Here is a 13,172-nt window from a genome sequence, read left to right as displayed (position 1 = left end):
ATGGGTCATATTCCAGATATGTCAGTGCCAGTCATGACATTGCATGGTACATGACTGCAACATTCAACATCACACATACCCAATGTGTGTCATGTGACCTATATACCCAATATCATTCAAGGACAAATATGTGTCACTTTGTACATAATGTGACTGCTATGCATATTGTGTATAGTTGCATATGTTTGCACACACACAACATGCTATGCATAATGTGTATAGGTGCATATGTGTGCACACACACAACATGGAGGTGTAAAGCAATGACAGCTATGTGTAGTACTGTGGTCACTGTAACTGTATGGGGTGTAGTACCATTAGCCATCATCATCATGCATCATGTGGTCACTCAAGGCCACTAAAGTGTGCTAGACCACCGCCTAGCATGCTGTACCTGAACCGCAGTGCCATGGCTAAGTTCACACTTACACAGCCACGTTGCACAAGGGTGTGTGAGGTGCCCAATAGGGAGCATTGCCTAACATGACTGTGTTCTGTGTTGAAGAGTGTTGCAGAGCCCCATGCTAGGCCCCTACCCCTCAGGTATATTATGTGTGGTGTGTGGATGACATGTGGGATACTGAAGTGTGACCTGGCAGCGGGTGTCCGGTATGTGTAGCATGTTGTGGTGTACTGCGTATGACAAACGTGTTATGTTGTGTACATGTGTGTCAACTATGCCTATCCAATGTGCAGTACAGTGCTGCCACATTTGTGTCTGGTGCTCTGTGCATTGCATGTGATTGAGGCAGCTACTGACTTTGCTGAGATGTTTAACTTCTCACAGCAAACATGCACAGCATGCCTTATGCGTAGGTGTGTTATGTGTACATGGCCTACACCTCACCTATGACATGCACATTTCAATACCAATTTTAAAGTGTTAACACACTCACCAGCATGTATTGTCTGTCCTGCTGTTACACCAGAGGGACCTACAAGAATATGACACAGTTTGTCAATGGCCACAACTGTGGCATTGCTACTGTGAGTGTGCTAAACTACAGTAGAACAACAGGCATAGGTGTATGGATACTATTCAAAATATCAGTATTGCACACAATAGGCAGCACAACTGCTAAACACAGTACACATCTCACATATGCATAATCTATCAATACAGGTAACAGTAGTCTACAGCTAGGGCATGTTACCTGCATGCTCCATGTCACCATGCTGGGTGGCTCTGGCCTCCATGATGACACATGTGTGATGTTGTTGCTGCTGTAGGTCAGGAGCCACCACACTTAGGAGCAGTTCCTCCACTCTGGTGAGGGGGGGATGTATGGCCACCTCACCACCTGTGGCGAGCTGTTGTCTATGGATATCAGATGCACGCCGCCGGACATGTCTAATTAAATCACTGCAGTGATGGCATACCTGCTCATATGTCCAGTTATGCATGCCTATGTCATTTACCTGACGAACAAGATCTTGCCACAGTGCAGTACACTCATGCTGGTGCTGGCTGGCCCTGGAAAACAGCAGGATATAGTGCTGAACCAGGCTGTGGTGGATTTCCTGTTCCTCTGCAGCTGTGTAGGAGGGATTCCTTTGATGAGCCATAAGCCTGCAAGACAAGTAAATGATATGTGTGAGCGTGTCATGTGGCACACTTAACATTATACAGTACAGATATCACTTAACTGCCATATATAGCATCTGTTCGTCTGTTAGAAGATACACACATTCAGTACCACATATCAGTGCTCAGCCCACAACTGGCTGACAGCGCCTGCCACACTCCATATAAAAAAAACAGTATACACCAGAACTCGGCACACTGTTTGGGATCCAATGCACAGCCTCGCCACAGGGGTACATATCAAGCTAGTGCATGAAGAAATATGTCATCCATTGCAATGAATTTGAAGTACAGTTACAGTATAACCAGTAACCCACCCTAGTAATTGGTGCCATACCCCTACCTAACAAATGTGCACAGTTGTTACTATAGCTGGCATACTGCTGTAACAGAGTATGCATGTTGCTAGGTACACACGCAAACCCTGCAACACACGTGATTGTGGACAAGGTACAGGCATCATTACACACATCAGACATTCATACAACACACACATGTATGCTGACATAGATGAGCATTTCCTGTGTACCTTACAGTACTGTGTGCCCCTACTTACAGATACCTATGCCTGAGGTATGTAATCTGTGCAGACTACAGGAAACACACAAAAGAGTGTTACCAGGGAATGCTAACATACACCATACTGTGCTGTTTAGGCCTACAGCTTCAGGTAGTACAACAGTTCAAATGTCAGCTGGATTCACCAGCAGTACCACTAACTGAGCACACATGTATTGCTTCAGCCTACGATGGGACACCACAGTCATACACAGGGAACTACGTCACAACATATGCCATCCTACTATGTCTGCATCCCAATAACTGACACATCTTTCTCTGGCCTCACACCTAGGACACAAACGACCATGACAGAAACAACCTCACACTAAGCTATCACACTGTTACAGACCTTGCACACATTCACTGTCACACTCATTCCACCTCACATAGCAGGTATTGCACTGAGTACATGTGTGTGTGCATCGTGTCATAGGTAGGTAATACGCTATTGGCCCTAGGGCCTACAGCAGCCTAGCCATATGCTACCCTGGCCTTTGACACACGTAATTTGATTTCACTTGCTCCTGTTAACCGGATACACAGAGGTTATTCCCAGGGCATGTTACCTATCCCCCAGACAATCAGGGGTATGTATGACATATGCGACTGAGGAACCTTGTTTGTTAATGCTGGGTGATTTAATCCAGAGTATGGCATATTTGACAATAGGAGCCTATCCCTCCAGCATGTGCTGATTAGTGAGGTGGTGGGGATTAGGGACCCAGGCCGTATAGCCTGGTGGGATTGTGAGATGTTGACATGGTGGTTGTCTGACTGCTATGGGTGTGACATACCTCTGTATGTTCGGCAGAGGTAACCTCTGGGTGGCCGGTATGCAACGCACTGTAGCTGTGGTTATGTCAGTCAGTCTGCATAGGGGATGTGTTTGAGGGCAGTATTACTCTTTGTGAGGTATGTCTGTGGCCTTTCCACTTGCTGTAGTTGTCATGTGAGGTACATACCACATGGGGCATTGTGATGAGTCCAGGGGAACACTGACCTATATTTCCGTACATGACACAACATTTGTGATGACACGTACCACGTAGACAGATTACAAGACTAGTGTGGCACTGTGAATATCAAAGGGGAGGCTACTGTCCACCTGTGTCCCATGTTCCCTTCTGACACCTTCGGTGTAAGGCAGGCAACCACCTATCTGGTAGTTAGTGGGTAAAGTGTTTTGGAATGGGGTATGGCACTGCAGTATCAATAATGGTGTTCAGTCCATGCCTTGGTCACCAGGCTCCTGTTGCAATACGTCTGACCCCATGTCTCCCTCTCTCACTATATATATATATATATATATATATATATATATATATATATATATATATATAAAAATATATCTATCTATCTATCTATATATATATATATATATATATATATATATATATATATATATATATATATATATATATATATATATATATATATATATATATATATATATATATATATATATATATATATATATATATATATATATATATATATATATATATATATATATATATATATATATATATATATATATATATATATATATATATATATATATATATATATATATATATACATATCTATATATATTATCCATATATACCCATATATATCTGTATATCTATATATATCTATATCTATATCTATATATATATATATATATATATATATATATATATATATATATATATATATGTGTATATATCTATATATCTATATATATATCTATATATGTATATATGTATATATCTACATATCTGTATATCTATATATATCCATATATGTATACATCTATATACATATATGGATATATATAGATATATAGATATGTAGATATATACATATATACATATATATATATATATATATATATATATATATATATATATACATATAGATATACAGATATATATGGATAATATATATAGATATGTGTGACATGATTGTCTAATAAAGTCAATATAACAGACATAAGAAACATAATTAATACACTTCAGACCATGGATGCAAATGAAACAACATTGATCCTATCACCTTATGTGTGTATGACAACAACATTCGCCAAATGTGCCTATTACACTATGCTTATTACCACACAAAGGCTTGATTGTACCTAATGCCCTGCAGAAATATCTTGACAGATATGAGCATGGCGTGAAGGATTATGAAACAAATGAGGGGCCAAGCATGTGAATGTTGGTGGAAAAACTGGACAATGGAAACAATATGAACCAAGAAAGTTTGTGGGCAGCATGCTTCATAAAATTATTTACAATTGGAGCATCCCGTATGGTGTACATTCAACTCTGCAGCCTGTTCCAGAGATGGTAAAAACTGTCTCCTCATAATGCTATCAGTCTGCCTTTCTATAGAGCAGTGAGGCTAAGCACAGTAGTATGAAGGATATGAGGCTAGTGCAACTGGAGGCAAAACTATCTCAGGATTTTGCTATAAATTGTGTACTGCCTTTTCCATAAGCTACAGGTACAGCTTGGTGCCAGGCATAGGACAAAAGCTGAGGAGAAAGACTGATGAGGCAGAAGGGGTGAGAACGGGAGGGATTCAGAGACAGGGATAGATACATACCAACAGATTTGTTTCTGGGACATTTCTGTACACCTTTGTAGTTTTCTACTGTTTGGGTTGTCGGCATGATTATTTTGACTGGCTCTGGACATAAAAAGCCAAAAGTTAATGGATGAGAAAAGACAAAAATTAAGGACAACTTGTAAATGCTGCCTTTAGAAACTTAGAATTGTGGTAGGAACATATGTTTTCTGTCTTATATGAGGTCTAAAAATCAAATGTATGGCATTACTTAATGACCTCAATCCTCAATGATTTGCCAGAAAGCCACATATGTTGTGATGAGCACATCACAAATTACGATGGAGAAAGGTGGAAGGTGGATATCCTTTGAAAATCTGTACACTTTAGAGGTTAGGGACTGGGTAGGTGAGTGTGCGTTAGTTAGGGACCTTAGGGATAGGGTTGGGTTAAGGTAAGTGGATAGCTAGTAGTGTATCTACGGTTAGAGGTACTGCTCTGTACAATACTATGTTTCCAATATGGATCAAGAAGGAGCAGGAGAGTGAGGTCATAAGGAGGTTAGTTTTGGGTTCCTAACATATGTTGCACACAGTTACACACATGCTATTAATATAAAAAGCATGACATAATTGTATGACATACTTCTGGATTCTTCTGGTAAAATCAGAAATTTTAAGGGACACTAACAGCAGGTTGAAGAAAGGGAGAATACTGGCTGCACCACAGTTATATCAGTTGTAACAACCCTTAGGATGTACATGACATCCAGAAGCCACATAGACCAGTTTACAGGCATTGCTGTATTCTGGGCTGTGGTGTAGTTCCTGTGTTGTCCATTACCTTACTTGGATAGAAGGAAGTTTCTTTGCTCACCAGTGGGAGTGGGAGCCTTGAGCAGCCTACCTGTCCTTGGGGGAAGTGACCTCAGCACAAGAAGCTGTAGTAATTGGTTGTTTGGGACCATTTCTAGCTCTTTTGTAGTTCACTGTTTAAAATCCACTTCTGGGCATTTTTTTCTGGCTATACTGCTCAGACAAGCTCCACGTGGGTTTACAGAGTGGTCCTAGCAGCAGGGAACTCAGAAAAGCAACTACCTTCTGGATTTAAGTATCTTTGCTTTTTTTCACTTGAAATAGCTTCTGTAGCTTACCTTGAACTAGCCTGAACTGTTTTTTAACTGATTGCTGCATTATTTTAAAATCTGCACTTAAAGTTACATTTTAGTTGAATTTGATCGAACGTTTGCTTGTTTGTTTGTTTAATTTAACTGTGGAGGCTGCCCACTAAAGTGTGCTAGCCTGTGTAACTAATTTATCACTGTTTCTGCATTTTCTGTGTGTTTCTACCAAAAAAACAAAAAAAATCCTTGTTTTCCCGCCTTCCTCGACTAGTTTAGACCAGTTTACAGGCATTGCTGTATTCTGGGCTGTGGTGTAGTTCCTGTGTTGTCCATTACCTTACTTGGATAGAAGGAAGTTTCTTTGCTCACCAGTGGGAGTGGGGAGCCTTGAGCAGCCTACCTGTCCTTGGGGGAAGTGACCTCAGCACAAGAAGCTGTAGTAATTGGGTGTTTGGGACCATTTCTAGCTCTTTTGTAGTTCACTGTTTAAAATCCGCGTTTGCACGGCTTTGCGCAATCGTGCATAGCGCAGTGCTGGTTAAACAAGGTTAAACTTTTTCTGGCTCCGCCAAGTCTGCTCTTCAAATTTTCCCTTAAGGAAGCTCTACTCTTAGTATAACCAGACTACTCACTGTATTATAAGCCTAGCACGTGTTCTCAATACTTCCCTACTAAGTAAGCACTCTCGTACTAAGTAAAGCACTACATCTACTTACCACCCCTGTGAATATCCACTTCCCTTAAAGGTATACCACTCCCTTATACTGTTCTAGCATGTCGAGTGGTAGATTACTGGCGTCGTCTCCAGTTCAGCTGGTCAATCTGGGTATCTTGAGACAATGCTACAATTGTCTCATGTACACAGACAACCCTCTCCTCCTCCCAACAAACACAAATACATGTGAGAGATGCAACTATATAGCCAAACTGGAGGCTGAGCTCTCTCAACTCAGGGCTGGCATGACCAGACAGGAGGAGATGGCAACCACACACACAACAATCCCAGTCCCACATAGACCTACCACAACTGCAAACCAAACACATAAAAACACAAAGACATACTCGAGGCTCTAATAAAAAACTTACCAAAACAACAGAGGCTCCCAAAGCAGACATCGAAAAATCCACCACCTCAAAACAAAACACATGCAACACATACTTCAATAAATCAGTGTGTCGACCAATCGCAGCCCTTAAGGCCAAACACCTTGCCCGATACACTAGTAATAGGTGACTCCATAGTCAGACACACTGATGTCCCACTGACCAGGCTGAACAAGGAGAAGGTGACTGTGAGCTGTCTATCAGGAGCTAGGATCCACCACATAACACATGCACTCAGGTCACTCCAAAGCAAGTACAAATATGACTCTGTCATTGTCCATGCTGGTGTGAATGACCTGAGACGTACCTCCCTGGACTACATGAAAAGAGACATAGAGGAGCTCTCTGATTATGTAGCCCAGGCTGGTATGACCCTGACCCTGAGCAGCATCTTGCCCTCACCAAGAATGATACCACAATACAAACACAAGATGATCAGCTTTAACAATTGGCTCAAGTACTGGTGTCATTCTAAGGGGATCCAATGTCTGTCTGCCTGGGATGATATGTTGGACAAGCCACGCTGCTTCGCAAGGGATGGCTTACACCTGTCACCACTGGGCTTCCGGATATTGGCTAAGGCTCTTGCCACCCCATAGTGCCGTTTTTAGGCAAGGCTCAAAAGACAAACCCACCTCCTTAGAAAACAAAAATGGAAAAAAACTAAGGGTAATGCTGCTCAACGCCAGAAGTCTAAATCTCAAGATGCAGGCACTTGATGCACTCCTCAGCATGGAGAACATCGACGTATGTGCAGTAACTGAAACCTGGTTCAAGGCTCCTGAGAGCACCACAGCTCTACCAGGCTATACCTCGTATCATGCTTTTCGGCCCCAAAACCCGGGCCGAACCACAAAGGGAGGGAGAGTGTCCATATTTATAAAGGACACCCACACCTCCAGGTTAGTAGCAACACATGAAGCATCAGAGACCATACAGGTGCAACTAACCATAGGCAAAGCTGCTATACAACTGGTAGCATGTTACAGACCACCCTCCCAATCTCAAGAACCCCACTCAGCCTTCCTGAAGACATTGGAGGATATGAATGTATCACAAAATACCATCATACTGGGAGACTTCAACTACCCAAACATAGATTGGGTACATTATTCTAGCCCTAATACCCTAGCCCAAAGGTTCCTGGAATTCATAAATTCAAATGCACTGGAACAACTAGTAACCTCTCCCACTAGGGGAGATAATATACTAGACCTGATCATCACAAACATGGGGACAAAATGCTCCACACTATACCCCTCACTAGTGAGATCTGACCACAAACTAATCATCCTGGATATACATATCCCACCTCTACCCCCAGCACAAAAGACCACAGTGAAAAACTTCTCAAAAGCAGACTTCACTCTTCTTAAGACTGAGATGGTATCCTTTAAGCCCACTGTGCCAGTGGATACCACATCCCACAATGCCAAATCCTTCACAAATGCTTTCTATGGACATCTCCAAGAATGCATGGATCATGCAATCCCAAACAAATCCAAGTCCCTCTCCACTAAATGTAAGCATCCTGTCTGGTGGACCTCAGCCATAAACAAATTGTATAACAAAAGAAGGAAGCTACTGCACGTCAGAGCGAAATCCCATGAAGGGAAGACATCTCTGATCAACATTAGCAGAAAACTACGTTCTCTCATAAAAACATCCAAGGCAAACTTTGAGAGAAAAATCGCTAAGGACACTAAAGATAACCACAAAGCCTTCTTCAGCTATGTTAGAAACCTGGGTGGAAACCCTCAGATATACTCAGAGTTGGTTCACAACAACAAAAAATACACAGATATTACTAACATTCTGGCTGACAGGTTCAGTGCAAATTTCTCCCCTCCTTCACCCCCAAAAGAAGAAATACTTATCCCAGGTGAATGTAATCTCCCTGTCATCTCAGATGTCCAAGTGAGAACCGCCCTAAACAAAGCAAAAAACACAGCATCAATGGGACCTGACGGTATCCCGGGGTGCGTGTTACGTGAACTCCAAGAGGAGCTAAACCCACACATAAAAATGCTATTTAACCTTAGCCTTACTTCGGGATATGTACCTGAACACTGGCGTACAGCAACAGTGGTCCCACTCCACAAGGGGGGTGCCTCTACAGACCCTGGAAACTACTGCCCCATAAGCTTAACTAGCCTGGTCTGCAAAGCTATGGAAAGAATCATTATGGAACTCATAAACAGAGAAATAGGGGACCTACAGACACTTGACCCCACCCAGTTCGGCTTTGTAAAGGGCAGATCCTGCCTTTTAAACCTGGTTGACTTTTTCGAAACAGTCACTAGAGCCATTGATGAGGGCAAAGCAGTCCATACAGCATACCTGGACTTGGCTAAGGCCTTCGACACAATACCCCACTCAGGCATCATAGATAAGCTAAACAGCTTAAAAGTAAACCCTTATGTCACTAGATGGGTTGCAAACTGGCTAAAGGACAGAACCCATAAAGTTAAAATCACTGGAGCAATGTCAGACTCAAAGCCAGTCACAAGTGGTGTCCCACAGGGATCTGTCCTGGGACCCTTCTTGTTCGGCATTTATTTCTCAGATGTTAAAGCAAACATGGGAGGGCTGTGGCTGACAAAGTTTGCAGATGACTGCAAACTAGGCGCCATAGTCGATACACCAGCAGACACACACATCCTACAAAAAGGCCTCACTGAAATGGACAACTGGTGCTGTAGTCACTAAATGCCAAAAAATGTATAGTTATCCCTTTTGGAAAAAACAAAGTACCCACAAATTATCACATAGACAGCAACCCACTGAGTACGGAAAAAGTAATCAGAGACCTAGGGACCCAAGTAGACAGCGACCTCTCATTTGACACCCACGTTGCCAAAGTGGTTAGAAAAACATTCTACCTTGCACACCTCATCATGAAGGGATTCACATCCAGATCCAAGGATGTCATTGTACCCCTATATTCCTCCCTCATCAGACCCATGATTGAGTACAATGCCCCATTTGGTATGTACCTCACCCGGCATTTGCAACAGCTGGAGAGACCACAAAAGTACCTCACCAAAAGGATCAAGGGTCTCCAACATATGTCTTATTCTGCCAGACTAAAGAAACTTCAGCTCTATTCAGTAGCATACCGCCTGCTCAGAGGTGATCTCTGCCTGACGTACAAGGCCATGTCCAATCAGGATCTGATGGACATGCTCCACCTCAAAAAATCCAAATCCATCAGGACCACGAGAGCTAAAGACTTAAACCTCAGCACAAGTATGAATAGGACATGCTGGAGGGATAGATTCATAACCCATGCTTTGGAACAGGATCCCAGTTCATATAAGGCAGAGCCCCTCACTGACTCTCTTCAAGAGAAATCTTGATGAGTGGATAGGAGATCGTAAGTTTACCCCAGGGGTCACATCTGTGTCACTGCTAGACAGGGGCACAGTAAACTAATTCTATTATATAAGGGGACCTTCATTGTGTCACTACTAGACAGAGGCACAGTATTCTAGATTTATTCTGTACATTTTTGTACCATTTCATGGGGTGGCAAAAGCCACATCACTATGGCTAGGCTTACAAATGCCCCAGGGCAGATAGCCTAGTACTATACTATGAAACTATGAAACTATGAAACATAGATATATGAGTAGCTGTATCACATATTCCTTCTTTTAGTCTGTTTTGTTATAGCACAGCAGGCTTAAGCATATTTAAGTGGAAGTAACTGTAGTAGTACAGTCTATGGCAAAAACTCAAATGATTTTGCCATAAGATGTCAACTGCCATTTACAATCAGTTACTACTGCTGATCAGTGCCAGGAACTGTGCAGATGCTAAGTGCACAGACTGATAACACAGAAGGATGTAGAGAGAAAGAGAGGGGGAGAGGGAGACGGATAGACAGACATAAAACATTTTTGCTTACAAGCCATTTCTGGCCATCATTGTAGTGTTCTACTCTTAGGTTTATTATTATCATTATTCTGTTACGCTCTCTATAGTAAAGTGATTCCAATATGGAGAAAACAAATTAAGATAGAAGCAGGATAATGGCATGTTTAGCAACATATATAGTCAGCAGTTACACAAAAAATAGTCATATAAATACAGTGAATAACACACTGACAAACTTCTGGATTAGAACCCTTTGCGGTATGCAAAAATAAGTTTATAGATTCAAGCATTATCTCAGCACACAGCATAAGGAGTTCTACTTCACAAACTTAAAATCACACAATTGAATGGTCATTAACAAGAGATTGATGCAATGGAAAATGTAGGCATTAGACTTCATTGCAGTAATGAGAACTGTAAAATCCTATGAAGCAAATATTACATCCAGTAGCCTAACATAGTATCCAAGAGTAAGAAGTGATACGATGGAAGGAGGGGAAGAGACAGAGAGAGAGAGAGAGAGAGAGAGAGAGAGGGATCTAGGGAGAGAGACAAAACGTTTTCTTTATGGGACAATTTTGACCATCTTTCTGGTATGTTACTCAGGCTTTTCCTCATAATTAATCTGTCATGCTCTGTGCAATAAAGTATTTGCAAAAGGGAGCAAAAGGGTAGAAGCATGATTAAGACATAGGCAAGATAATGGTGGGTTAATAAGTAACCATAAATGTTTTAGTGCTCCACTGATACAATGGTTTTCTATATTTTTTACCTTTCCTTCACTGGTTCATTAAATGTAATTTGAGAGAAACACATTTATTTGTACTTACACACATAACAGTAATATAAAATAACTTTAAATATCAGTTTGATATTCTTCTGGAATTGTACCCTTAACATTATGCAGTCTACAGACATGTAAATTATCACAACACACCACATAGGAACTCTTGTATCATGACATCCAGTGGCTTAGTAAGTGTTATAGTAACGGAAAGTAGTGCCTTTATTTTGTATTCCTATAGTGCAGCACATTTGCATGAAAACAACTGGACTAGTGTGGGCGATGCCAGAAAACAGCTTTTATCATAGGACATGGAATGCCACTCACCTTCACTCAGCACTAGTGCACAATGGATGCCCAGATCCATGCAAGCTCTGAGTACAAAAAGTGAAGACATTTTGTATGGGTTATTCCTGGCCATGTGTGGGGTTATTCTTGGCCATGTGCATTGTGCAATTCTATTTTTTATCAGACTAAACATGTGAAAAAAGGGGTTCATAGGACAGTGGTGAAAATGGGGGGGGCAGGCAAATGGAAGGACACAGGGAAAAGAATACAGGAATTTACACTATGGTGTTGGGGAGCACCATAGCAATCAACTTCTTCCCATCATAAATGTGGAATGGTACTCAAAATGTGATGAATTAGATAGACACCATACAAGAAATAGGTGACAACGACAAAATAATCTTGCATAGCAAATTGGAGTAAATCAAATTTGTCAAGAAGGCACACAGGCAAAATGGAAAGCTACATGTGGGGTGTAATCATTATTGTTATTATAATTATTATTTTTGTTTTGTGGGATAGTTTCCCATTTTTAAGAGAACTGTTTGGGAAGGTGCATAGGAATAAGAAAATCAAGTAGGTAGGGTAGCTTAGGTAGCAGGTGCAGACATACAGGACATACAAGACAGAGAAGGATGTTGATGGACACAAAAGATTGGGGAACACCATGATGGGGGTTAGGTAGGGGACACTGGAGGAGCACTGGTCTCCAGCTCGAGCACAGTGAGAATCTAATCTTCATCCTCAGAACTGTCTGCATTTTCTCCTGTCTCAGTTTCCTGGGTCAGTGCTGGACATGGCATTGATTTTGCAATTTGACCCATGTTCTTTTCATCTCTGCCAATTTAGGCACCAATGGCCCTCTCCATTGTGCCATGCAGCCGCCCTTTGAGCTCCTAATGGGTGACAATTTTGCTACCTCTAGCACTACTCCTGGTGGTTACCTCTGTACCAGCTGCTGGAGAAGAGCTACATGATGTAGTTCAAGTAAGTAGAGCAGGATTTGTGGAAAAAACACTGACAGTTGTGACCCAGAAGTGATGATGGCCCACTCTGGCTGTGGTGGTGCTGCTGCAGCCACCTGTGATGCTATGGTGGGCCAAACTTAGTCTAGTTCCATGTGCACATCCTTGTGGAAAGTCACCCCAGCAAACATTGTGTACAGGTCACAGATGTGCGACATGTGTGAGTTGTGGAAACTGCTAGGGTAAACTGCGCACATTGTTGATGATCCCTTGGGAAATATAGACAACCTGGGAGTTAGTGGTATTTTTTCTTGTTTATGTACCTTCTTCCCC

This window comes from Protopterus annectens, chromosome 3.part0, assembly GCF_019279795.1.
Source record: "Protopterus annectens isolate FY-2018-M chromosome 3.part0, PAN1.0, whole genome shotgun sequence".
Classification (NCBI taxonomy): Eukaryota; Metazoa; Chordata; order Ceratodontiformes; family Protopteridae; genus Protopterus; species Protopterus annectens.
This window is presented reverse-complemented; position numbering follows the sequence as displayed.